Source organism: Schistocerca nitens, chromosome 8 (genome assembly GCF_023898315.1).
Source record: "Schistocerca nitens isolate TAMUIC-IGC-003100 chromosome 8, iqSchNite1.1, whole genome shotgun sequence".
Lineage (NCBI taxonomy): Eukaryota > Metazoa > Arthropoda > Insecta > Orthoptera > Acrididae > Schistocerca > Schistocerca nitens.
In genome coordinates, this window is record NC_064621.1 from 415,952,661 (window position 1) to 415,977,923 (window position 25,263).

Sequence of the window (25,263 nt, forward strand, 5' to 3'; positions counted from 1 at the left end):
GGAACCTGCTTGTTGGTTTGTAAATATTAAATGTAATGACTTAATAACTCTGTACCAGTGTCTTCAAACAAGAATGTTATGCAGTAACAACCTGTGCCTATTAATTAGTTTTTGCCCATAGGTAGGTGTTTTATTTTTTAAAGTTACGTTACTTGTGCAGATTTTCTCACAATGACCTATCCGCCATAAAAATATCTTGATTATGACTCGTCCTACCGTACTTATAAAAGAAATGGGGTTAATTATTATTCAGTTCGTGCTTATATGTTTATGATAATGACATATAAATATATCACAGTAAATATTCCTCTGCATTTTGCCAGTTGCGAAAAATCTCAGGAATCAAAATATTTTGAAACGAACTGCTTCAGTATAGTTTTGGCTAGTGTAAAAAATGCAGCTATTTGAGTTGGTTTCGTATTTAAAGCTACTTTTATTAACAAATACAGAGCGAGGTGGCACGGTAGTTAGCACACTGGACTCGCTTCCTGCCATTCTGATTTAAGTTTTCCATGATTTTCCTAAATCGCTTCAGGCAAATGCCGGGATGGTTCCTTTGAAAGGGCACTGCTGTCTTCCTTGTCCATCCTTCCCTAATCCGCTGGAACCGTTGACCTCGCTATTTGGTCTCCTTCCCCAAATTAACCAACCTGTTAACATATACTTACATACAAACTGAGTGACAGGTCCTAACTTTATTTTGTCTCCGCAGCAATCTATGCCCTCCCTCCCTCCCTTTCTTTCTCACATTCGGGCACACTTAGAAATACAAACATGCGAAAGGCATTTTTTGCAATGTTCAGTGCCGTTCAAAGTTAAGCAGCCACCCATATTTACGACGAATTCTTCAATAATTAGAAATCTCCACTCGCATCGTGATTCATACGTAAGCAAGTACTAGGATCCTATGCTTTGGGGAAAACATGGCGGACAATTCAGTTCAGGTTATAGGAGTCTTACATTAACCGATGGAGTCATGTCGACGCGGTGTGGAGGGGCGTGGGATTAACAGACGTGGTGCCACTACTTCTCATTCACTCAATTAGTTCCTTAATTCGCACCACAAGTCCATTTTGATCTATTCTTCCCACCAACGGAAAAATCCCGGGAAGTACCAGAAATCGAACCCATGTCCTCTACAAGACAGGCATCTACGCTGACGGAGGCGGGCTCTGTAGACAGTAGAATGATGATAATAATAATAACAATAATAGTAATGTCCGCCCCTGGTAGCCGAGTGGTCAGCGCGACGGAATATCGTACCCAACGGCCCAGGTTCGATTCCCGGCTGGGTCGGAGATTTTTATCCGCTCAAGGACTGGATGTTGTGTTGTCCTTATCATCATCATTTCATCCCCATCGACACACAAGTCGCCGAAGTGGCGTCAACTTGAAAGACTTGCGCCAGGCGAATGCCACACGGCATTTCCATTTCCATAATAGTAATAATAATAATAGTAGTAGTAGTAGTATTAGTAGTGCGAGTATTTGAAGGCTTGCGCCGCCTCTCGCTTCCGGTGTTCCATTTCCTCCGATCACGTGTCTTCCTCTTATAGTCGTCTGGCGTCTATTGTACTACTATCTGAACTGTATGATATTATTGTCAATGTTCGTGTAGCACAAGAAATAATTAAGATGAGTTATTCTCAGTATCAATTGTAAATGCAGTTGTAAATGCAGAATACTCAATTCTAAAGCTTAATAGAGCTTTGCTATTTTCAATAAAAAGAAATGTACTATTCTTGGGCGCCTTGGCCCCAGACACTTTAGTTTTCTGAAGGCCTGTCGTTATTAGAATATTATGTTTCACGTATCATTCGTCGTTTGCAGACGCGAATTGCCGCTCTGCAACACGAAGCTGAAATGCTGTGTTGAAGTACACCAAAATCTTGACGGTTACGTGAAAGGCTTTGATTGTTGTGCGAGTAATGGTAATTTCTTTTCAACTGCGAGTTAAGCAGTCTAGCATGTTTGTGTTGAACGTATTAGACATAAAATGTAGCAAAGCTAAGTGTCGCGCACATTAAAATCCGACCAGCGTAATTGTTCTGTTAATGGGAAGATACTCTCGGCTTTCTGTGAGGTTCGCATTGAAATCTTGTTATAGAACTGATTAAAATTCTTTGAAAGCCATTTTATGTTTACATCTGAATTACAATTATTTTCTATGTAGTGAATCGTGTGAGACCTGATCCGTGCTGACTGGTCCTGGCTAACACAAAAACTGTTTCTGCAATGAAATATTAATTCACCTTCAAGTGAAACCCTTAAGCAGATAATTCTTAACGAGTGAGTTCCTATTTTTAAGCCGTGTGGCGTAATGAAAAACTTAAAATTATGTTCTCGCCCTTAATGGCGTCTTTGAAACGAAATCAACTCAGTGTATGAAAACTGCAAATTATCCAGTAATAATTATATGAAGCCTTTCCATACACTATTGAAAGGAAAACACAAGTTTACACATTTATAAAATTAATTATTATTTTCATAAGAAGGCTTTTTCTTACAGTATTAATAACAAACACATACAATTCTCATCACGAATCGTCAATGACGTATTTCTACAATCAAGAACGAAAAGAAGAGTAGTTAGTTTTCTTCTTTCTTCATCGTTAGAGAACTTTCTATTCATTTTTATCTTTGTTCACAGATTATCCTTGAAATACATAGTTTTCGTATTAATAGTAATTTTCATTGTTCTTTTTCTATATCATTTTACAACATTTCGCTGCAATAATCACAACATATCGTCTTTATGGCTTTTATCAATATTTTCGTTATTACGATTATTTTTGTATCGTCGCACTAGTTTCGTAAATTTTCACAATAACGTCACGGGAATGGCACACCATCGCGTCCCGGACATTTGGACCCCAGCTCCTCCTGGGTCGCCCACGCTTTCCTGTTTCCCCTGTGGTTCGCTGCCACACTTTCCTCGACTATTGTCCATCCTTTCTAGATGTCCATACCATTTCAGACGTTTCGCCTCCAGGGTGGATTGATTTATCGACGCTCCCAAAGCCTCTCTTATTTTTTTATTTTCAATTCCAGTGACTTTTATGGCACGAACGGACTATTTTATGATAAAATACTGCGGAACATCTAGATGACTAACGATGAAGAAAAGACAATTATAAACAAGTTGAGGGAGAGATGCAGAAGTAACACGAGTTGATTCATACTTCAAGCAAGCTCATGAAGGTAGTGCGTCTCTGTTCGGGTTTGCTACACTTCACCCTTCCTTTCACAGACCCTTCTCTCTTGCACCTAACACGGCACCCAGCCTTTCCGGCAAAGCCTGCTTAATTGTGCGATGTCCTCTTGAGATATCACCTCCCACTCTTTCACCAGGGCTTTCCGTAGGGTGTATGGATAGTGCTGACGGGCCCTTCTCCCAAGTTGGTCCCAAACATGCTCTGTATAACTCAAATTAGGACTTCGAGCTGGCCAAGCTGTAGCATGTATCTCAGCTTCATACAAGGACTGACGTGGTCAAATCGGGAGACGGACGATCTGCTCTGTTAAAATGCGTGGGTAAACACCCTAGTTCAATATCGCTAAAATTCCTTTATCGATTACTAGTTTGAGCTCACTGACGAGCCAACTTCAGATCTAAAATACAGAAGATTGCATAAAAGTGGTGAACAACCGTAAAATGCGTTTTGTGATTAAACGTCCATTCCATGATACATATCAATAAAAATTATTATTTAATCGTGTATCAGCGATCAGGCATTACACATCATCGTAATCTGTCGTATTGCATCACTCTTGTTGTCACACATACACTGAAAAAATTTATAGACCAAGACAAATGTAAACACACATAGAAGTACATTTGGTAAGTGGCATAAAGGTACAATCTTACCTAAAATAGGTTGTCATGGTTACATAATATACATCATTAGCCATATGGATCTCCAGTGCTCATATTGCCACACTTGCGTTTAAATTCAAGGCGATTGGCAGTGCAACTTATCATATAGCCCATGTGAACATGTACATACGGCCCTTCACTCGAACGCTAGCTACAAGAACAAGGAAGTAGCTATATTACCTTTTCAGAGAAGTGACCGCATATATAGCGTCATTGCTAGACGAAAACGCTGTCAGATGGAGCTACTAACCAAAGACGTTTTACAAAGTCGTGCCTCTATGATAATAAAAAGAACTGTAGCTTATCGACCTTTCTACTAGATTTACGTTATACAAAATGTAAGAACCATGTTCAATTTCTACAACCCGTAGTAACCATATGCTGCCAGTTATCTGGCAGCGTTCCGAGTGATACCCCATATTTATATCCACGCATGGGCTCTACGATAGTTCCCACTCTCAATCTCCTTGCATTTAAACACAATTGAGCGCTGGAGACATATATGGCTAATGCTGTAAATTATGTAATCTTGATGACTTATTTTAGATAATATTAAAGCCGCATACCATTTACCAAATGCAATTATCTATGTCTTTATTTTTGTCACAATCTATAACATTTTTCAGTGTGTCCATGGCAACGAGAGCGATTCATCTAAACAGATTATGGTGCTGTAACGCCTGGTGACTGATACACATTGAATGAAATAGTAATTTTTATTGGCATGTAGTACTCATATTAAATGTATTTTACGGTTGCTCACCTCTTTTACGCAATTTTCTGTATTTTAGATTTGAAGATGGCTTGTCAGTGAGCTGAAACTAGTGTCCAATAAAGGAATTTTTAGCCATTTTGAACTACAATTTTTATCCACACGTTTTAACTCTTCCACATTTCTTGTAATATTTGGGCGTAGCGTGCATTGTCATGCATTAGTGTAATTCCATTAATTTGAGCGAAAAAGACAAGACGCTCGAAAAAGATTTCCTCCACATACTGATGTGCTGTAAGGCTCCCATACTCCACGAAGACCAAATTCGTTCTTGCAGTCGCATTGATTCCTGCCCACACAATCAGAGAATCACCCTGAAAAGGCGCCCTAGACGAGAATGTGCAAGGGGAGTACCTTTCCCCGGGCCTGGTCCACACCCTCTCTATAGCTCAGGCGATCATAGGCCAAACCACGACTCATCGACAAACACTTACCCCAGTTGTAATCTCCAGCCTCTATATTCCCCTGCGAAACGTAGTCGGGCAGCACGATGATCTCTGGTGAGTTTTCGTTCTATAGTAGGTCTTCTGGACTGAAGATTGGCTTCTTCCAGACTTCTTGGGCAGCGTCTCAGTAATATAGACCCTCGAATCGATTTCGTGCTTCAACGGCGGTGATGTGATGTCTGTGGAGAAGAAGCGGTCATCTCTTGTAGATGTTGCTCTTCTAGGGTCCGATCCTGATTTGCATGCATAGCCTCCAGTTTCCCCTGCACCTTCTAATGTTTCTGGAAATCGTGGAAGGTGTAGTTTTCAACACCTCTGTACAGGTCTACTAAAGAGACTGCACACATTATACTTGTCCGTCCGCTTCTGAAGTACAGGGTGTCCCAAAAAGAATGAGCCGATTTTAAATAGAATTATTTATTAGGAAGAATGGCTCAACACCAACAAATTGCATACTAAATTACTCATAAAAGATAGAAGTTTATAAAAATCCATCATAAATGTTCAATATGTCCTCCACTGGCTGCACGGACGACATCTAGCCGGTAGCCGAATTCGTCCCAAACTGAGCATAAGGTGTCTTCTGTCACTGACGCTACAGCAGCTGATATTCTGGTTTTTAGTTCATCAATGTCGTGAGGTAAGGGAGGAACGTAAACACGTGTTTTAACATATCCCCACAGGAGTAAATCACATGGTGTTAAGTCAGGGGACCTAAGAGGTCCTGTACGCCCTATCCAATGTTAAGGCACCTTGGCATTGAGGAAACTGCGCACGTTGTTGTGCCAGTGCAGTGCTGCTCCATCTTGCTGATAGATGAAATGGTCAGAGTCAAGTTGTGGGAATAAACAGTTCTGTAGCATTGCAAGAAATGATTGTCCTGTTACGGTTTCTTCCTCAAAAAAGTAGGGTTCATAAACCTTTCTTTGCGAAACAGCACAAAAAACATTCACTTTTGGTGTATCACGTTCGTGTTCAATTGTTTCATGAGGATTTTTGAGCCCTCATATACGCACATTATGACGGTGAACCTTACCGCTAATATGGAAAGTTACCACATCGCTGAATATCAACCGTGACATAAAAGTGTCATCTTGCATGTCCTCTAGAATAGCATTGTTAAAGTCCACGCGCTTCATTTTGTCAGTATCTCGAAGAGCTTGTACCAGTTGTAATCGGTATGGTTTGAGGGCTAAACGGCGCCGTAACACACGCCACACTGTCATGCTCGGTAACGCAAGTTCTCGGCTAGCACGACGCGTAGACTTGGCGGGTACTCCGCTCAAATGCTCGTCGGATTTGTTCCACTGTTGGTTCAGGAACGCGTGGCCGGCCAGGATTGTTGCCTTTACAGCGGCACCGTGTTTCTTCAGACTGTTTATACCACCGTCGAATGTTCTTTGGTGATGGTCTTTTAGCACCAAATCGAATATGAAACGCCCGCTGAACTGCGACCACTGACTGAGTGCGACTAAATTCAATAGCACAATACGCCTTCTGTTGCGCGGACGCCATATTGCGAGAGGCGAGAGAGTGCCAAAGGATATGATAGCGCGAACTGAGATGGCAATCATTAAAACAAAGGCTTTTTTCTTTGGTAAGGATAGAAACTTAACTAATTAATTGCAATGTGTGTCAAGCCTAGGACTTGAACCTAGGACTCCCGCTTACTAGGCAGATGTGCTAACCACATCACTGTGGGATTGTTGCTACCACAGGTGCACAAACTACCCTCCTCCAGGGGCCTCCCTAACATAAACTCCAAACGAAACACGTCATGAATAATCGTTAATTATCTTCAATATACACCATATATGTGATCATATTAAACACCAACAGCTTTGTGAACCTTCGCACATGTTTCATCACATCACCAGTTGACCATGAAGCCGCTTCCAGAGACGTGAATTTTCTCTTATTAGGGCATTGGACTAAGGTAATCCTTGCAGGTGTGGTAACCACATTGCCACGGTGGTGTGGTAAGCACATCTAACCAGTAAGCATGACACTCGACTTCAGGTCCTGGCTTTGGCACAAATTTTAATTCATTAATTCGTCTTGTGTCCTTATAAAAGATTAAGTTGACACTCATATGCCTCCAGCAAATTGTAATGCCATCAGATGAAAAGCCGTTTTTCGTAGTGACGGGATCTTCTCGTGAAATTTCAGTTACCAAATTTCTCCTCCGATTGCGAAAATACTGTGTTGGCACCCACCTACGCAGGGAGAAATGGTCATCATAACAACATAAAGGAAATCAGAACTCGCACGGAAAGATTTAAGTGTTTGTTTTTTCCCGCGCAGTGTTCGAGAGTGGAACGGTGGAGATGTAGGTTGAAGGTGGCTCGATGAACCCTCTGCCAGGTAATTAATTGCGAATTGCAGAGTAATCACGTAGATGGAGATGTACTACATGCTGCACCACGTTACATCGAAGTTACACCTTTCGCACAATCTTCAGGCGTTGACGGCATATTTACTGCAGAAAGCTGATTACGATAGTCACTGAAAGACCCTCCAAACCACGTTTGATTGAAAGGGGAACAATGAGAGGCACAATAGTAAATGCTACAAGATCAAGAAAATATTATTACGTGGCATCCAGTGTTGGGTTTTTCAGGATGCTCGGGAAAGAAGAATTAAGGCCAGTGCAATAAACAATCGAGACTTGATCGTTTGCTCGCAAAGTAAAGGCCACGGCATGCACCGTCTAAAAAGATAGGATAATGTGCTACACTCTGATTAAATATGATTTATTACGTACTGCCTTTTTCATGTCGGTCAGCGTACAATAGCGAAAATCAGGATAAAGGCAGGGATTCACGAAAGTAATAGTAAAATGTCTGAATGAACCGAATTTAGTATGAAAGTAGCAGATATACACTCCTGGAAATTGAAATAAGAACACCGTGAATTCATTGTCCCAGGAAGGGGAAACTTTATTGACACATTCCTGGGGTCAGATACATCACATGATCACACTGACAGAACCACAGGCACATAGACACAGGCAACAGAGCATGCACAATGTCGGCACTAGTACAGTGTATATCCACCTTTCGCAGCAATGCAGGCTGCTATTCTCCCATGGAGACGATCGTAGAGATGCTGGATGTAGTCCTGTGGAACGGCTTGCCATGCCATTTCCACCTGGCGCCTCAGTTGGACCAGCGTTCGTGCTGGACGTGCAGACCGCGTGAGACGACGCTTCATCCAGTCCCAAACATGCTCAATGGGGGACAGATCCGGAGATCTTGCTGGCCAGGGTAGTTGACTTACACCTTCTAGAGCACGTTGGGTGGCACGGGATACATGCGGACGTGCATTGTCCTGTTGGAACAGCAAGTTCCCTTGCCGGTCTAGGAATGGTAGAACGATGGGTTCGATGACGGTTTGGATGTACCGTGCACTATTCAGTGTCCCCTCGACGATCACCAGTGGTGTACGGCCAGTGTAGGAGATCGCTCCCCACACCATGATGCCGGGTGTTGGCCCTGTGTGCCTCGGTCGTATGCAGTCCTGATTGTGGCGCTCACCTGCACGGCGCCAAACACGCATACGACCATCATTGGCACCAAGGCAGAAGCGACTCTCATCGCTGAAGCCGACACGTCTCCATTCGTCCCTCCATTCACGCCTGTCGCGACACCACTGGAGGCGGGCTGCACGATGTTGGGGCGTGAGCGGAAGACGGCCTAACGGTGTGCGGGACCGTAGCCCAGCTTCATGGAGACGGTTGCGAATGGTCCTCGCCGATACCCCAGGAGCAACAGTGTCCCTAATTTGCTGGGAAGTGGCGGTGCGGTCCCCTACGGCACTGCGTAGGATCCTACGGTCTTGGCGTGCATCCGTGCGTCGCTGCGGTCCGGTCCCAGGTCGACGGGCACGTGCACCTTCCGCCGACCACTGGCGACAACATCGATGTACTGTGGAGACCTCACGCCCCACGTGTTGAGCAATTCGGCGGTACGTCCACCCGGCCTCCCGCATGCCCACTATACGGCCTCGCTCAAAGTCCGTCAACTGCCCATACGGTTCACGTCCACGCTGTCGCGGCATGCTACCAGTGTTAAAGACTGCGATGGAGCTCCGTATGCCACGGCAAACTGGCTGACACTGACGGCGGCGGTGCACAAATGCTGCGCAGCTAGCGCCATTCGACGGCCAACACCGCGGTTCCTGGTGTGTCCGCTGTGCCGTGCGTGTGATCATTGCTTGTACAGTCCTCTCGCAGTGTCCGGAGCAAGTATGGTGGGTCTGACACACCGGTGTCAATGTGTTCTTTTTTCCATTTCCAGGAGTGTATGTAAGACATAAACAGAATGAGATTTTCGCTCTGCAGCGGAGTGTGCGCTGATATGAAACTTCTTGGCAGATTCAAACTGTGTGCCCGACCGAGGACCGAGCTGTGAGGACGGGTCGTGAGTCGTGCTTGGGTAGCTGAGATGGTAGAGCACTTGCCCGCGAAAGGCAAAGTTCCCAAGTTCGAGCCTCGGTCCGGCACACAGTTCTAATATGCCAGAAAGTTTCATATCAGCGCACACTCCGCTGCAGCGTGAAAATCTCATTCTGTAAACATACCCCAGCCTGTGGGTAAGCCATGTCTCCGCAATATCCTTTCTTCCAGGACTGCTAGTTCTGAATCGTTGATGTATTGTTATATACTGTACTGCTGACATCAAATGCGGTACTGTTTCACTGCATTTGTCGGTGTATTGGACGTCGTACTATTGCATATACTTTGTGCACAACTATTCCAATCGACAAGGTTAATTTTCCTGCAAATATTCGTGCCTTTTTACTGATTCCCACTACAGTAATCTTGAGGTCAAGGCAAACGACGGATATCTTGGAGTTAAAAATAAACTTAACCCTAGGACGCCCAATCCTTTTTTTCTAACTTGGATGCCTAAGGGGGGGGGGGGGGGGGGTTCGGCGAGCCCACAGGTATTAAATAAGTTTACTGACGAAAAATTATAATTTTCAGAATGGTTTATGTATTTTAACTAAGGCATCGGTTTAAAAATGTTGTTAATTGTTATAAAAATTGGATTGAGTGAATAAAAAATTGGCATATTACAATACAAAATACAATACACTACTCTGAGTCCTCAACTTCAAGGCAAGAGACACACTTCACAATTTTTTCTGAATGTGTGTTACACACATGTTTATGACACTGTCCACAATACTGTTTTGATTTACTGAGATTGTTGTACTACTTCTTCTTTGTTTTAGCTTCTCTTACACAAATATGGCACCGAACTTTCCCTGCAGGAGGCTGACGTGCTTCTGTTGTCACTTCTTTGATTTCCTTTTGTAGAATAGTCTCCATAGATTGAACAATTTGGTTAGATAACCCTCTTGCATTGGCACTTCTTTCTTCTACCTGCAATTTCACTAGTTCCATCCCAGCTTGCAGAAGATAAAGTTTCCGTTTGTTGTGTTTCTTTTCATTCCATCTTGGATGTTGCTGGATGAATATGGTGGTTGCATTGATAGCACAAATGTCGACGAGAGAGTAAAATACAGATAGAGGTCACCTCTTTGTTCCCCTCTTGCAGGTGTACATACGCGCCATTTGATCAATGGGATCAATTACACCTTTAGTGGAATTATAATATGCATTTATCTCGGTTTTATTCTTCTCTCCTCCAACAGTGCCTTTATCTTGGTGCATTGTTGACAACATCAGTAAGTTCTTACTTGGTTTCGTTTTTGCTGTGTAGGACACCAAAGTTACTGGAGGCCTAGGTGTTGGGAACTGCACCAACTCACTGCAAGTTTACAAGATAAATAACAGCTGACTGAAATCAACAATCACTTCCTCTGAAAGTAAACCGATTGTTGTGAATATCAAGAATACCAACCAACATGAAACTAACTTGCATTGTTGTGGAGATGATGAGAAATACGAAATCCTACTAAGGGAAATTTTCTATAGCATGGAAGCCTAAAGGGGGGGGGGGGGGGGTTGTTGGACCCATAATAAGTTTATTTATTTTTTTCTTTCAAAGCAGGAATTGTCTATAAAATATATTGACACTAACGTTTCATAAAATAGCAAACAAACAATAACTCAAAGGGAATATGTAGTATGAAAATTACTTGGGCAAAAGCAGGCGACATAAAAAAATTGTGGGTTCAACGAACCCCCTCCCCCTTTAGGCGTCCTAGGGTTAACTCCATAGGACGCGAAAGGTTTGCCACAATATTTGCTGGCGCTGAGCTTCGCTGTACCCTCCAGCCCCACTCATCTCCGCCGTCTGGTTCGGCAGCCGGCGTCGCGGGTCAGAAGTTCAAATCCATTACGGGTCCGGCGGCTGCCGGACAGGTTTACGCCTGGTGGACGCGCGGCTCTCACCGGCAGGTCGCCGTCCGCAGACGCCGAACATCCAGCAGCTCGTGGAGAGCGCCGAGACTTCTGCGAAAACCCCGCGGCTGACGAGACGCCTTTTAATTAGCTGCTGTCAGGCGCAGCGCGGCCTAAAGACGAGCTTACTTGGCCGGCCGCGGGGCCCAGGTATGCGGTTCCGTCTCAGATGCACGTCCAAAGCATAAAATACACGACATAGCTCGAGTTTTATAAAACATTTAAAACTTAGCTTGGTGGGTACCAGGTCCAAAATTTCTACTTCAAGAAGGAAATACCGACAGTCACCACTAAGTAATCAAGAAGACTGCAGAAAAAATTGCAAATAGTATAAAAGGCTTCTAAATTGCCTTGGCTCCACAGAAACATTCCCACCAGAAATTCCCCTAAAACTCAATCCAAATTCACAAGCACCATATGAAAACAATTTAGCTAGACAAATTAAAAAGTTTAAAAATAATAAATCCGTACACGACGACAGAATTGCTGCAGAACTCCCAAAAACCTGTGGAATTTTCAGAGTTTAATTCGTGCTACGCGTGATGCAAAAGCCATCTTGTTTCAATCAATGGGCAGCGTCACGCTCCCTTTTCTACACAACTCGGTCCGTGTTTGCGATGTTTTTATTTCTTGCCATCAGAGACGACATCTGTGGAGTATAAAATGCTGTGAGCCCATTTACGATGGTCGGCCGGTGTGGCCGAGCGGTTCTAGGCGCTACAGTCTGGAACCGCGCGACCGCTACGGTCGCAGGTTCGAATCCTGCCTCGGGCATGGATGTGTGTGATGTCCTTAGGTTAGTTAGGTTTAAGTAGTTCTACGGTCTAGGGGACTGATGACCTCAGAAGCTAAGTCCCATAGTGCTCAGAGCCATTTGAACCATTTACGATGCGACTAATTAAGATTAAAGAAATGTGCACGTGGTGGATCCGAAACCCGAACGGAAATAACCTCAATTACAAGACACGCCCAAAGACAACGTTTTGCTCGTCGACTATTGTTAAACTATCACCATATGATGCTTGTCTGGTGTTCAGTGATTGTAACGCTGTAAGAATCAGGACCCTTAGGAGACTAATATTTGATTCAGATTGCTTCACTGAAAACCATTTGAACAAGACTGATACCTGCGTATTGCCAATTCTTAAATGTCAGTGAACGATATTGCCGAAAGGGCATGCCAGAAGGATCACACTAGAAGAAAAATACTCGAATAATAAAAACAAAACTAACATCTGTGTTGGAATCCAACGTCTTTTGTTTGACACAAGCTACCGAATACGGTTGTTGGTTTTGGTATCATTACTCAAGTACTTCATGTCTGGCTGCTGTGCCACTTTCCTTGATGGATTACCACTAGAAGACAAGAGCTACATGTAGACCTAAAAGACCAAATGTATGGTCATAGCCAACATTAAGGTAATGTCTTCTGGCATAAAAATGAAATTTGCTACATACTTCGTAAATAATACTCTAAAACTACCTCTGGTCCAAAATTTTTCATTATGTATCATTGTCAAATTTAGTTTGGTGAAATAAAAATTGCTACGTATTATACACACAAATTTAAAAATTGTAGCAAGAGTACTAAGACTGATATTAAGAAACTGGTACACACAGTTGTTTGTCTAATTACTAATAATAACCTACCACATTTTGAAAGTGGTAAGTAAATAACCATTGAGAAAATGTTCCGTATGTGACAGAATGTGTTCTGAAGGTATCCAGCAACTTAAAGATCAAACTGTTGAAAAAAAAAGTCTAGATTATAACTAATAACGTAATGACAACATTCACAAAATTTGTTTCAGTTACCTCTCAAACAGTTAAAGTTGCATTAGTTTTTACACTAAAGAGCCAAAGAAACTGGTACACCTGCCTAACATCGTGCAGGGCCCCCCGCGAGCACGCATTAGTGCCGCAACACGCCATGGCGAGGACTCGACTAATGTCTGAAGTAGTGCTGGAGGGAACTGACACCATGAAATCTACAGGGCTGTCCATAAATCCGTAAGAGTACGAGGGGGTGGAGATCTCTTCTGAACAGCATGTTGCAAGGCATCCCAGATATGCTAAATAATGTTCATGTCTGGGGAGTTTGGTGGCCAGCGGAAGTGTTTAAACTCAGAAGAGTGTTCCTGGAGCTACTCTGTAGTAATTCTGGACGTGAGGGATGTCTCACTGTCCTGCTGCAATTTCCCAAGTCCTTCGGAATGGACAATGGACATGAATGGATGCAGATGATCAGACAGGATTCTTATGTACGTGTCAGCTTGTCAGAGACGTATCTACACATATCAGGGCACCCATATAATTCCAACTGCACACGCCCCCACACCATTACAGAGCCTCCACCAGCTTGAACAGTGTCCTACTGATATACAGGGTCCATGGATTCATGACGTTGTGTCCATAGCCGTAAACGTCCATCCACTCGATTCAATTTGAAACTAGACTCGTCCGACCAGGAAACATGTTTCCAATCATCAACAGTCCAATGTCGGTGTTGAGGGGCCCAGGCGAGGCGTAAAACTTTGTCTCGTGCAGTCATCTAGGGTACCCGAGTGGGCCTTGGGCTCCGAAAGCCCATATCAATGGTGTTCCGCTGAATGGTTCTCAAGCTGACACTTGCTGATGGCCCAGCATTGAAATCTGCAGCAATTTGCGAAAGGGCTGCACTTCTGTCACGTTGAACGATTCTCTTCCGTCGTCGTTGGCCCCTTTCTTGCAGGATCTTTTTCGGCCGTAGCGGTCGGAGATTTGATGCTTTACCGGATTCCTGATATTCACGGTACACTTGTGAAATGGTCGTACGGTAAAATCCCCACTTCATCGCTACCTCGGAGATGCTGTATCCCACCACTCGTGCGCCGACTGTAACACCACATTCAATCTCACTTAACTCTTAATAACCTGCCATTGTAGCACAAGCAACCGATCTAACAACTGCGCCGGACACTTGTTGTCTTATGTAGGCATTCCCGACTAGAGCGCCGCATTCTACCTGTTTACATATCTCTGTATTTGAATACGCATGCATGCCTATACCAGTTTCTTTGGCGCTTCAGTGTATGCATCCGTGTATTTTCTCATATATCGCCCCTCCCCCTTTTTTTAAAAAAAATAAAAGAAAACACCACTGATGATGCAGAACATTGGCAAACTGAGAAAATTGGTGATGACTGATGTAGTGTGCTGGTTGTGTGAATAGCTGTGCCGGCCGAAGTGGCCGTGCGGTTAAAGGCGCTGCAGTCTGGAACCGCAAGACCGCTACGGTCGCAGGTTCGAATCCTGCCTCGGGCATGGATGTTTGTGGTGTCCTTAGGTTAGTTAGGTTTAACTAGTTCTAAGTTCTAGGGGACTAATGACCTCAGCAGTTGAGTCCCATAGTGCTCCGAGCCATTTTGAATAGCTGTAGCTGAGTCTAGGGTCTCTGTCGTCTCTGGTCTTGAGAGTCTGAATTAATACGTCCGCAGCTCGTGGTCGTGCGGTAGCGTTCTCGCTTCCCGCGCCCGGGTTCCCGGGTTCGATTCCCGGCGGGGTCAGGGATTTTCTCTGCCTCGTGATGACTGGGTGTTGTGTGATGTCCTTAGGTTAGTTAGGTTTAAGTAGTTCTAAGTTCTAGGGGACTGATGACCATAGATGTTAAGCCCCATAGTGCTCAGAGCCATTTGAACCATCTGAATTAATACAGGTTATCGAAAGTTGTAAAAACGGCCTTCGGAGGTGTACCAACTATAGTTGTTCCCTATCAGTTCACTCATTGCTGATCTTCTGTCCCAGGCGCCAGACTTTGTTTCTTCAGCGGGTGTTTCGTCACCTAATAAGGAATTAATTAACAAAATGGGACAACAGGGAAGCTTCAGACCACTGAAATTCAGTATAGTCTGGCAATGCATTTATTTATAAAAGGACACTTAAATGAGAGTTACACATTCACAAGTTTCCTAAAATATTACAATAACACAGCCGCTGGGCGAGCAATGGACTTTCTGTGGGACAAATCAAAAGGACAAAACTTAAAAAAAAAATAAAGACTAGTCCCTAGAGCGAGCGCTAAAATGAAATAACATTAACGAAAGAAGCTAGCCATGATTCAAGAATGCGGTCACAGTAACAGGCGTCGGACAGTAGAGCATACCACGCTAGATGTCGATTTGCAGCGCAGGTATCTCGCGGTGCAAACGTAACGACAGCACAGACGCAACCATCGTAGTTGCGTTGTGCGTTGTAATTATAATCATCACAAGCAGCTCGCGGACGGCTAACACAAGGGTGTTTCCAAACCTTGGTACAAAATGGCGGTAACCGCTGCACGATGATCCTCGAGATGTTGACACCTTTAGTAACTGCAACGGAATGGGGCGGGCCGGCCGTTGGTGGCCGAGCGGTTCTGGGCGCTTCAGTCTGGAACCGCGCTACCGCTACGGTCGCAGGTTCGAATTCTGCCTCGGGCATGGATGTGTGTGATGTCGTTAGGTTAGTTAGGTTTAAGTAGTTCTAAGTTCTAGGGGACTGATGACCTCAGATGATAAGTCCCATAGTGCTCAGAGCCATTTGAACCATTTGAACCATTTGAATGGGGCGGAGAGCTGTTCTCCGAGCTAGTTCAAAGACTCGCTCGATGGACTACCTCGCACCTCTGCAGTATACGTAAAGACCCTTGTAGCCAGCCAGCTTAAGGCCCAGCCACACGCAACGATCTGTCTGCGCAAATATCTGCACACATCGCATTACACAGGAGATTTGCGCAGATAAGAGAAGTGCGCAAACGTGGAAGTTGGAAGTTTGAGCGAAACTGCTCAAATCCGTGGGCTCAAATAACATGTGAACAGACAAGTCGGAGCGTGTGGAGAGAAGATCGCCGCAAATCTGGCGCTAAGACGTGTTTGAGTCAGCTGTTTGTTCAGTCAGGTGTTTCTCGTCTGTGTGTGCAGAGTTTAATTTTAAAATGACAAATACACGTCAATGGTCGGGCTAGTTCGTTGCCGAATTTATGGAAATGTGTAGGAGTCTTACACGTTTGTGGAAAATTAAGAGCAGGGAATACAGCGACAAGGATATGAAGGCAGTTGCTTATAATTCGTTAACAGACAACAGGGTGTATAATAATAATAATAATAATAATAATAATAATAATAATAATAATATATTGTTTGCGGCCTGTTTACCACAAAGCGCTAAGCAAAATAAGATAACATATTCGATCTGGTGCCAGGGGTTTACTGGCATACGTTTCTTTTCTTCATCGTTTTCGTACATATCACTACGAAAACGATGGAGTAAACTTATGCTGATGCCAAAACGTTAAAAACGTTTTTCTTGGATATTTGGTAAGTTCACACTGTTCATCTTTTGCCCTATTTCGCACATATATTCCACGTTTGTCTTAACGAATTTCGTAACCTAACATCAGACTTTTTCGTGACAGGAATATGCATTTCATCTCATTCCAGAGAAAAAATAAAGCATGTGTTAAGACGAATTACGCCTGATGATGGACCCACAGGGTCAGAAATGCATCGTGTACTTAATGAAACACGAAAAGCTGTGACTGAGGGCGTTTTTTAATTCATACCTCGAGTTTTCGGAATAATGGTTAAAAGTTGACGGTGAAGTGCCTGAAAGTAGACGCGAACATGTGCAAAAACGAACACGAGGAATTCCGTTTTTAATATATAAACTGTGGCCTTTGAATAACCAGACTCCACGTGCCTTGCTACACAAGGCGTGACCGCAAACTAAATATTCATAATAGTCAAACTGTGTAATATTTTAGCGAGCATTCTGTCACAGACAATCTGTTTGTTAATCCTTTCAGTAACGGGTTTGGTTAATTACTATAAGCTGGCTGTTACGGGAGAGTGTGATTGTGTGTGAAGGACGAAACTGTAACTTAAGAGTAACACGGGTTTGGCGGTGTTTTGTATCAAACAAGTCACAACATATTTACGTTTTTACTCGCAAACTACCTTTCAATTAAACGCTCGGCTAATCTGATACTCAAAATTTTTTGATGCGACCTTTAGAGGTGTGTAGCGCGGCCAGTTTCTCCTAAATATGATTCTAGCCGACAAACATTACGCAATTTTCTAACAGGGAAGGCAAAAGAACAACTCCCTGTAAGGTGAGTGAATATGTCTTCTATTGGACGAACACATATAACCGCGCCATTGCAATACCACATCAAAATTCACTAGTAAATCCGAAGGACCCAGCCTCAAAGATTTCAACTATTGAATAAAATCCACCGAATTGGAGATATGATGGTCACGCTTACCAACAAATGGGTTGAGAACAGATATTAAATATTTTTCCCGACCGGAAGAGCGGTATGCTGACCACAAGCCCCTCCTGTCCGCATCCTCCGCTGAGGATGACACGGCGGTCGAATGGTCCTGATGGGCCACTTGTGGCCCGAAGACGGAGTGCTTTTATAAGTGGGTGCACCCAAATAACTTTGGCGTGTCACAGGTGGAGCGGCAGCATCAGGATGAAGTTTCATGTGTAATCTCTGCATGAAGTTTCTTGCGTAACGCCCTTTTTTTCAAAGGCGAAAGAGTCTTGCGGTTAATCCTTTCTGTGTGGTCACTAGAGAGTCTTTTGCAAGCCGGATCGTTGAGTAGTGAATCCATTTTAAGTACGTAATACTCCCTCGTTACCGAGACTGTGATAGTGTTTATTAAGAGGCAAATGAAATTAGGTTGGCGGAAAATATTGCTTAATAGAGACAATGGCTTTCCTCTTGTAAGCATATGGAACATAACTATCCTGCATCAAAACAGAACGTTCCTTAATGCGGCCAGCCCGAGTTTCTGAAATTAACATTGAGTTCGATATATCGTTGTCCCCAGTGTTCTTTTGACTGGAATACTCACTTTCAAATTCTAAAGGTGGCAGGGGTAAAATACAGGGAGCGAAAGGATATTTACAATTTGTACAGAAACCAGATGGCAGTTATAAGAGTCGGGGAGCATGAAAGGGAAGCAGTGGTTGGGAACGGAGTGAGACAGGGTTGTAGCCTCTCCCCGATGTTGTTCAATCTGTATATTGAGCAAACAGTAAAGGAAACAAAAGAAAAATTCGGAGTAGGTATTAAAATCCATGGAGAAGAAATAAAAACTTTGAGGTTCGCCGATGACATTGTAATTCTGTCAGAGACAGCAAAGGACTTGGAAGAGCAGTTGAATGGAATGGACACTGTCTTGAAAGGAGGATATAAGGTAAACACCAACAAAAGCAAAACAAGGATAATGGAATGTAGTCGAATTAAGTCGGGTGATGCTGAGGGAATTAGATTAGGAAATGAGGCACTTAAAATAGTAAAGGAGTTTTGCTATTTAGGGAGCAAAATAACTGATGATGGTCGAAGTAGAGAGGATATAAAAAGTAGACTGGCAATGGCAAGGAAAGCGTTTCTGAAGAAGAGAAATTTGTTAACATCGAGTATAGATGTGTCAGGAAGTTGTTTCTGAAGGTATTTGTATGGAGTAAGCCATGTATGGGAATGAAAAGTGGACGATAAATAGTTTAGACAAGAAGAGAACAGAAGCTTTCGAAATGTGATGCTACAGAAGAATGCTGAAGATTAGATGGGTAGATCACATAATTAATGAGGAGGTATTGAATAGAATTGGGGGAAGAGGTATTTGTGGCACAACTTGACAAGAAGAAGGGACCGGTTGGTAGGACATGTTCTGAGGCATCCAGGGATCACAAATTTAGCATTGGAGGGCAGTGTGGCGGGTAAAAATCGTAGAGGGAGACCAAGAGATGAATACACTAAACAGATTCAGAAGGATGTAGGTTGCAGTAAGTACTGGGAGATGAAGAAGCTTGCACAGGATAGAATTGCATGCAGAGCTGCATCAAAACAGTCTCTGGACTGAAGACCACAGCAACAACAAACACCAGTGTTCTTCTAAGGGCGGCACCACCAGCCCAGTCTTGGACGGCATCAACTTGGAGACCTTCATAGGAAGACGAATTGCAACATTGTCGACAGTTTTAGCGGGACTCAGCAGCGGCTTTCTCCTGAAAATTGTGAACTGATGGATCGCCGAAATATTGAATCATGTTGATTTTAGGGTCCGGCGACAAACCCGTGGAGACCTTTAAGACTTACTGCGCCGTGAAAGCCTACAAAGTCACATACAGGGTGTTTCAAAAAATCTGCATCAAACGTCCATCGGTAATAGATCATATCATGAGGACAATTTATGCCGAAAGCTTTCGATTTAAATCCTAATTCAACGCAAGTTAACCCAGAGCTCTTCGTCAAAAGGCTAAGTCGCAGAAGAATTCGTATGCATTATACGTACGTGTTGTTTGCCGTGCCGCCGGCTTTCTCCCCTGAAGCCGACTGCATGCTATCGCTGCAGCGGCGGCCGTTCACCTGGGTCGCCATCGCCACGCCGGTCCAGTCCGCTCCGATCTCCTTGGGCGACCTTGCATTGTCCCGCCTAGCCCCGCCCCCCTGCGATACAGCGCCGGGCGCTGCTCGCTGCTAGCGGGACACGAACCAGTCCTCCGCTGCAGTGCTGCCAGCTGTCGGCACACTTTGGCCTTACTACTCGGAACAAGTTACCCTGTGCCCGCTTCCTCGGCTTAGCCTACTTCAGGGAGAAGAGGCGACTCCGGTTTGGAAAGCTGACGTTAATGTTCGGGAGAGCGGCTTGCAGACGACGCGTCCTCCAGTGATCTCCATTAACCAGAGTGTTAAGCACTTAACACCACTATTACGCGCGACACAACTTACAGACGACGAAGATCATATTTAACAACCGGTATTTTGCTGTACTGTTCGCATCTCAGGTCCGAATGTATGTTACTTACACAAAGAAATACCGGTTTTCAGAGCACTAGTTGTTGTACACCAGTGTCGGAGTTGGTGGTGTAGTGGTAAAGTGCGACCCTAGATACCGCAGCGTCGCGGTATCGAATCTCCACGAGACAACGGAATTTTTCAGTCTGCTTCTATGCTACACCTCTCATTGATGTGAGGACATCCCAGTAACGACGTGTAGTTCGGACTCCACGTTAGCCGGCCGAGGTGGCCGAGCGGTTCTAGGCGCTACAGTCTGGAACCGCGCGACCGCTACGGTCGCAAGTTCGAATCCTGCCTCGGGCATGGATGTTTGTGATGTCCTTAGGTTTGTTAGATTTAAGTAGTTCTACGTTCTAGGGGACTGATGACCTTAGAAGTTAAGTCCCATAGTGCTCAGAGCCATTTGAACTCCACGTTAAACAGTAGGTCCCCTTGCGCGGGTAGCATTAGTGGGGTAGGTTAAGGGCACGGAAGTCGCCGAAGCAGCGACCAATTGAAAGAATTTGCAAACACGTGGCTGAACATTGCTCTTAAGGACTCCTAGACAATAATGCCATACTAATTTACTTTTCCACCAACGATACCCATAAATGACTTGACACGATTTCGTCAGTCCGGTGAAGTAAACAGTACCTTCGTAACAGGGGCTTTCGATAAGTAATGCAACACTTTTTTTCTGAAAGCAGGTTGCTTTTTATCCAGGATTCCAAAACCCCATATTATTCCCCATTCTCTTGGTCACAAAACCCTATTTTTCAATATAATCTTCGTTCAGTACCACGGCCTTAAACCACCTTCCTGCGAGGGCCTGTATGCCCGCAATGTTACCACTCTACTGGTCGACGTTGGAGCATACGTCTTGCTGCATCAATAACCTCTCCATCAGACACGTACTGCTGCCCGCGGAGTGCATCCTTCACTGGGCAAAACAAGTGGATGTCAGAAGGTGCGAGATCCGGGCTGTAGGGTGAATGAGGAATAACAGTGTAATGGCGTTTTGTGACCACCTCTGGGGTGCGCACACTTCTGTGTAGCGCCACTCCAAGGACTGCCGTTTTGTTGCCGGTTCGAAGAGATGTAACCAAGGCGTATTAAATTTCAAGGAAATGAAATAAAAACTTCATAGTTTGTCGATGACACTCTACATCTGGCAGAGTCGGCTAAATACTTGGAACAGAAGTTGGAGAATGATGGGAGTCTTTGAAAAGATATTATGACATGAACGTCGATAAAAGTAAAACAAAGAGAGTTGAATGTTGTCGATTTAAATCAGACAATGCTGAGGGAATTTGGTTGATGAAGAAAACGCTCAAAGTAGTGAATGAGTTTTGCTAGTTAGCAAAATAATTAATGATGGCCGAAGTAGGGAGAATATAAAATGCAGACTGGCTACAGCAAGAAAACTGTTTCTAAAAAATAGCAATTTGTTGACATAATGAATAAATTCAAGTGTTGGGAAGTCTTTTTAGAAGGTAATGTTATGGGGTGCACTTTTAGTCGGAACTGAAACGTCAGCGATGAACAGTTACAACAAGAAGAGAGTAGAAGCTTTTGAAATATGCTTTTACAGAAGAGTGTTGAAGATCAGACGTTAAGAACGAATAAATATGACACAAGTGGGCTAAGAGAAGACATCAGTTCATAAGACGCATCCTGAGGCGTCAAATGGTTCAAATGGCTCTGAGCACTATGGGACTCAACTGCTGTGGTCATCAGTCCCCTAGAACTTAGAACTACTTAAACCTAACTAACCTAAGGACATCACACACACCCATGCCCGAGGCAAGATTCGAACCTGCGACCGTAGCAGCAGCGCGGCTCCGGAATGGAGCGCCTAGAACCGCACGGCCACCGCGGCCGGCCCTGAGGCGTCAATAAAGAGAGAGAGAGAGAGAGAGAGAGAGAGAGAGAGAGAGAGAGAGTAGTGGGGCTGTTAATAATTGTGGGGGAATGCCGCTTTAAGCAGGTTCATATGGATGCAGGTTGCAGCAGTTGCGCAGAAACGAAGAGATTGCACACCACGGACTAGCCTGAAGAGCTGCATCAAACCAGTCCTCGGAGTGAGGACCACAACAGCAGGGCTACAGTTCCCTAATCGATGTGAGTAAACTCATAAGGAGCAGAGGAGAAGCAGGCGGAGAGTATTCAGAAGAGATGTTTAAAAATCTTGCGTACTAAACTCTTTAAAAGACAACACACACAGCGATGAACAAATGAACACTGACTAGGCTGGGACACATAACAAACCACAATCACAGTGTGTTCTGGTGTAGTGAAAAGTGTTTTACTACGTTATTTGTGGAAAATACTTATTATAGTTACGTATGCATCACAACATCTCAGCATGATGCGGAGACTGGAAGTGCTTGCCACACGAAAACGTAAGTAAATACGAAAATAGGCGGAAAACTAAATTACATTCTAGAAGATAGGCTAACTCCCAGCAAAAAATTTTTCTCATCAACATCGTTTGGTTGCAGATGACAAGCTATCTGTAATAATTAACACAAAAGTGATCCGGAAAATTCATGTTCACCAAATGTAAACGTATTTACAAAGAGATACGATCTGTTGGGTTTGAACTTAAAATGCACATAATTTTATAATCATTTGACAAAATGTTCACATTGCAGAATAAATAAAACCAAAAACCCACTGATGATGGCACAGTGGTACCGAAACATGTTTGGGTACTGAGAAAAACGGTGTTTAGCGTAACTGGCTGACCTCACATCCAAAAAATTTTAACTGCAAATACGGTCAATACAAGGAGCTGCAAATCAAAAAGATTGTGATCTTAGGGTATGGGCGTGGATTTCGTATTGCGTTTAAGAAAATACTAAATGCCGAAGGACACGAAAATATTTTACATCATCATGTACTGCAAAGTAGATGAATAGGTTGGAGACGATGATTGATTGTATTTGCATGACAGTTCACCCTGTCATAAAGCAGCATCTACGAAGCAGTGGTTTACGCGAAATAACATTCCTTAAAGGGACTGGCCTGCCCAGAGCCCTGACTTGTAGGCATTGGAACACCCTTTGGGATGAGTTAGAACGTAGACTTTGTTCCAGACCGCGCAGCGTCGGATATCACTATCTTTTCTGGTTTCTGCTCTTGAGAAAGAATGGGCTGCCATTTCTCCACAGACATCCAGACACCTCACTTAAAGTGCCCACATCATGGTCGATCCGTCACAAAGGCGAAGGATGGACACACCGCGGATTAATATCCATCAGTAGGTGCCGGATACTTTTGATCATTGTGAACAATACGGAACATGCAAATAAGGTAGATGCATCGGCACGACACTAGAAGTAAACGAATGGTGTTTAATAGCAGCTACATCTGTATTCCGCGGAGTGTACGTCTGGTATCAATATAATTTATACTCTCCCCCCACCCCTCCCCCGCCATCCTTTTCCTGTTCTATGTGTGACTGGTACGCGGGAAGTGCGATTGTCGATAAGCCTCCGTCTGAATTTTAATTTCCCTAATCTTCTCCAACAGAAAGTGGCGCGTACACGGTGAAGATCCCACACACCGACACAGTTGTAATGTGCCAGTAAGTGTCATGAGGCAAACAGTTTCTGAAACGGTATTCTCTAAAAATAGTTAATGCTAATATGTTAAGACGAACTACTGCTCATCAGCGTGTCACATATCGCATCCACGAACGGTCTACATGTTCTAACTGACCCTTTTGTATTGTGAATTTAATCATGTGACAGGACACATAAGATAAGACTCATTCGTCTCACATATGGAAAATCAAAAAGTGTCGAAGAAGTTTTAAAAGAGAACTATCTCTTACGGGAGAGAAATGAAGTGTGGGACAGTGAAAAGTATGCTTTTCTAGTGATTTAAATCAGTTCATATGCGTTTTTCAATATTTACGTATTGTAAACGAGGCTGTAATCACGATAAATAGAAACTAGGATAAGTGAAGCATCCACTGCTCTGCCGAGGCAACGTAGGCAATTGGCTGAGTGTGCAGCCATGCGATAAGTAGCCGTGTTTTCTTACAGGGCTGGCAACCCGTGACGGCAAACCGTTAGGAGGTAGTCCACAGAGCCTTCTACATCTTCCGGGTTTCTAAGCTGCAGCTGCACCTGCACCCAACGACGCCCGTGAGTACGTTTTCAACACTTCCTTGAAATGATAATTCTCTTTATTTCCGTGTATTGCATCCACCATCATATATCTTGCCTAAACTCGCCTCCCCTGCGTGTTGCTGCATTTTTGCCAACTCATCACTCGAGTTGGAGCGGTAGATAGGAGGCCCACATACTAGGTTCATGTCATTATTTAACTGTACCCATCGAGATTTTTCAGGCAATTCACGGTCATTAAGATCTTGAAAAAAAAAAAAAAAAAAAAACTCACTATATGCAATTCAGATAGCGCAACAGGTTTCCACCCGATATACATGTAAAATATGACATACAAAAGGGAGAGATTGACATTATTGAATGCTGGAGACTAAAAGTTGACAGTAAAATTAGTTGAGAAGACAATACAACGCAACTGCAGAACCACCTAGACAAATCTTTCTTTGTAGTGCGAATGGTGTCAAAAAAAAAAAAAAAAAAAAAAAACGTTCAAATGGCTTTCAGCACTCGGTTCAGTACCTCTTCATTAGTTACTCGATCTACCAGTCTCCTCTTTCAGCATTCCTCTGCAACATTAGCATTCCTCTGTAACACCAAATTTCAAAATTCATGTTCAAAATGGGTCAAATGGCCCGAAGCACTATCGGACTTATCTGAGGTCATCAGTCCCCTAGACTTAGAACTACTTAAACCTAACGAAGCTAAGGACATCACTCATATCCATGCCCGAGGCAGGATTCGAACCTGCGACCGTAGCAGCAGCGCGGTTCCGGACTGAAGCGCCTAGAACCACTCGGCCACAGCGGCCGGCAAAAATTTGTGTACTTTTCACTTTCGTACAAGGCTATATTCC

The 25,263-nt window shown here is 43.8% G+C and overlaps 1 protein-coding gene across 4 annotated transcripts in view; it reads left to right on the plus strand.

Annotated features, from left to right (window-relative positions):
- Positions 1-25,263, plus strand: part of LOC126198561 (leucine-rich repeat-containing protein 24-like) — a 438,607-nt gene that overhangs the window by 327,106 nt on the left and 86,238 nt on the right. Inside the window, exon 3 of one of the 4 annotated variants that reach the window (XM_049934990.1) lies at positions 24,327-24,432. The exons of 2 other annotated variants lie outside the window; for them this stretch is intronic. The gene's annotated coding sequence lies outside the window, so the exon portion shown is untranslated. The remainder of the gene's footprint in view (positions 1-24,326; positions 24,433-25,263) is intronic. One more of the 4 variants, XM_049934991.1, reaches the window with a different exon arrangement.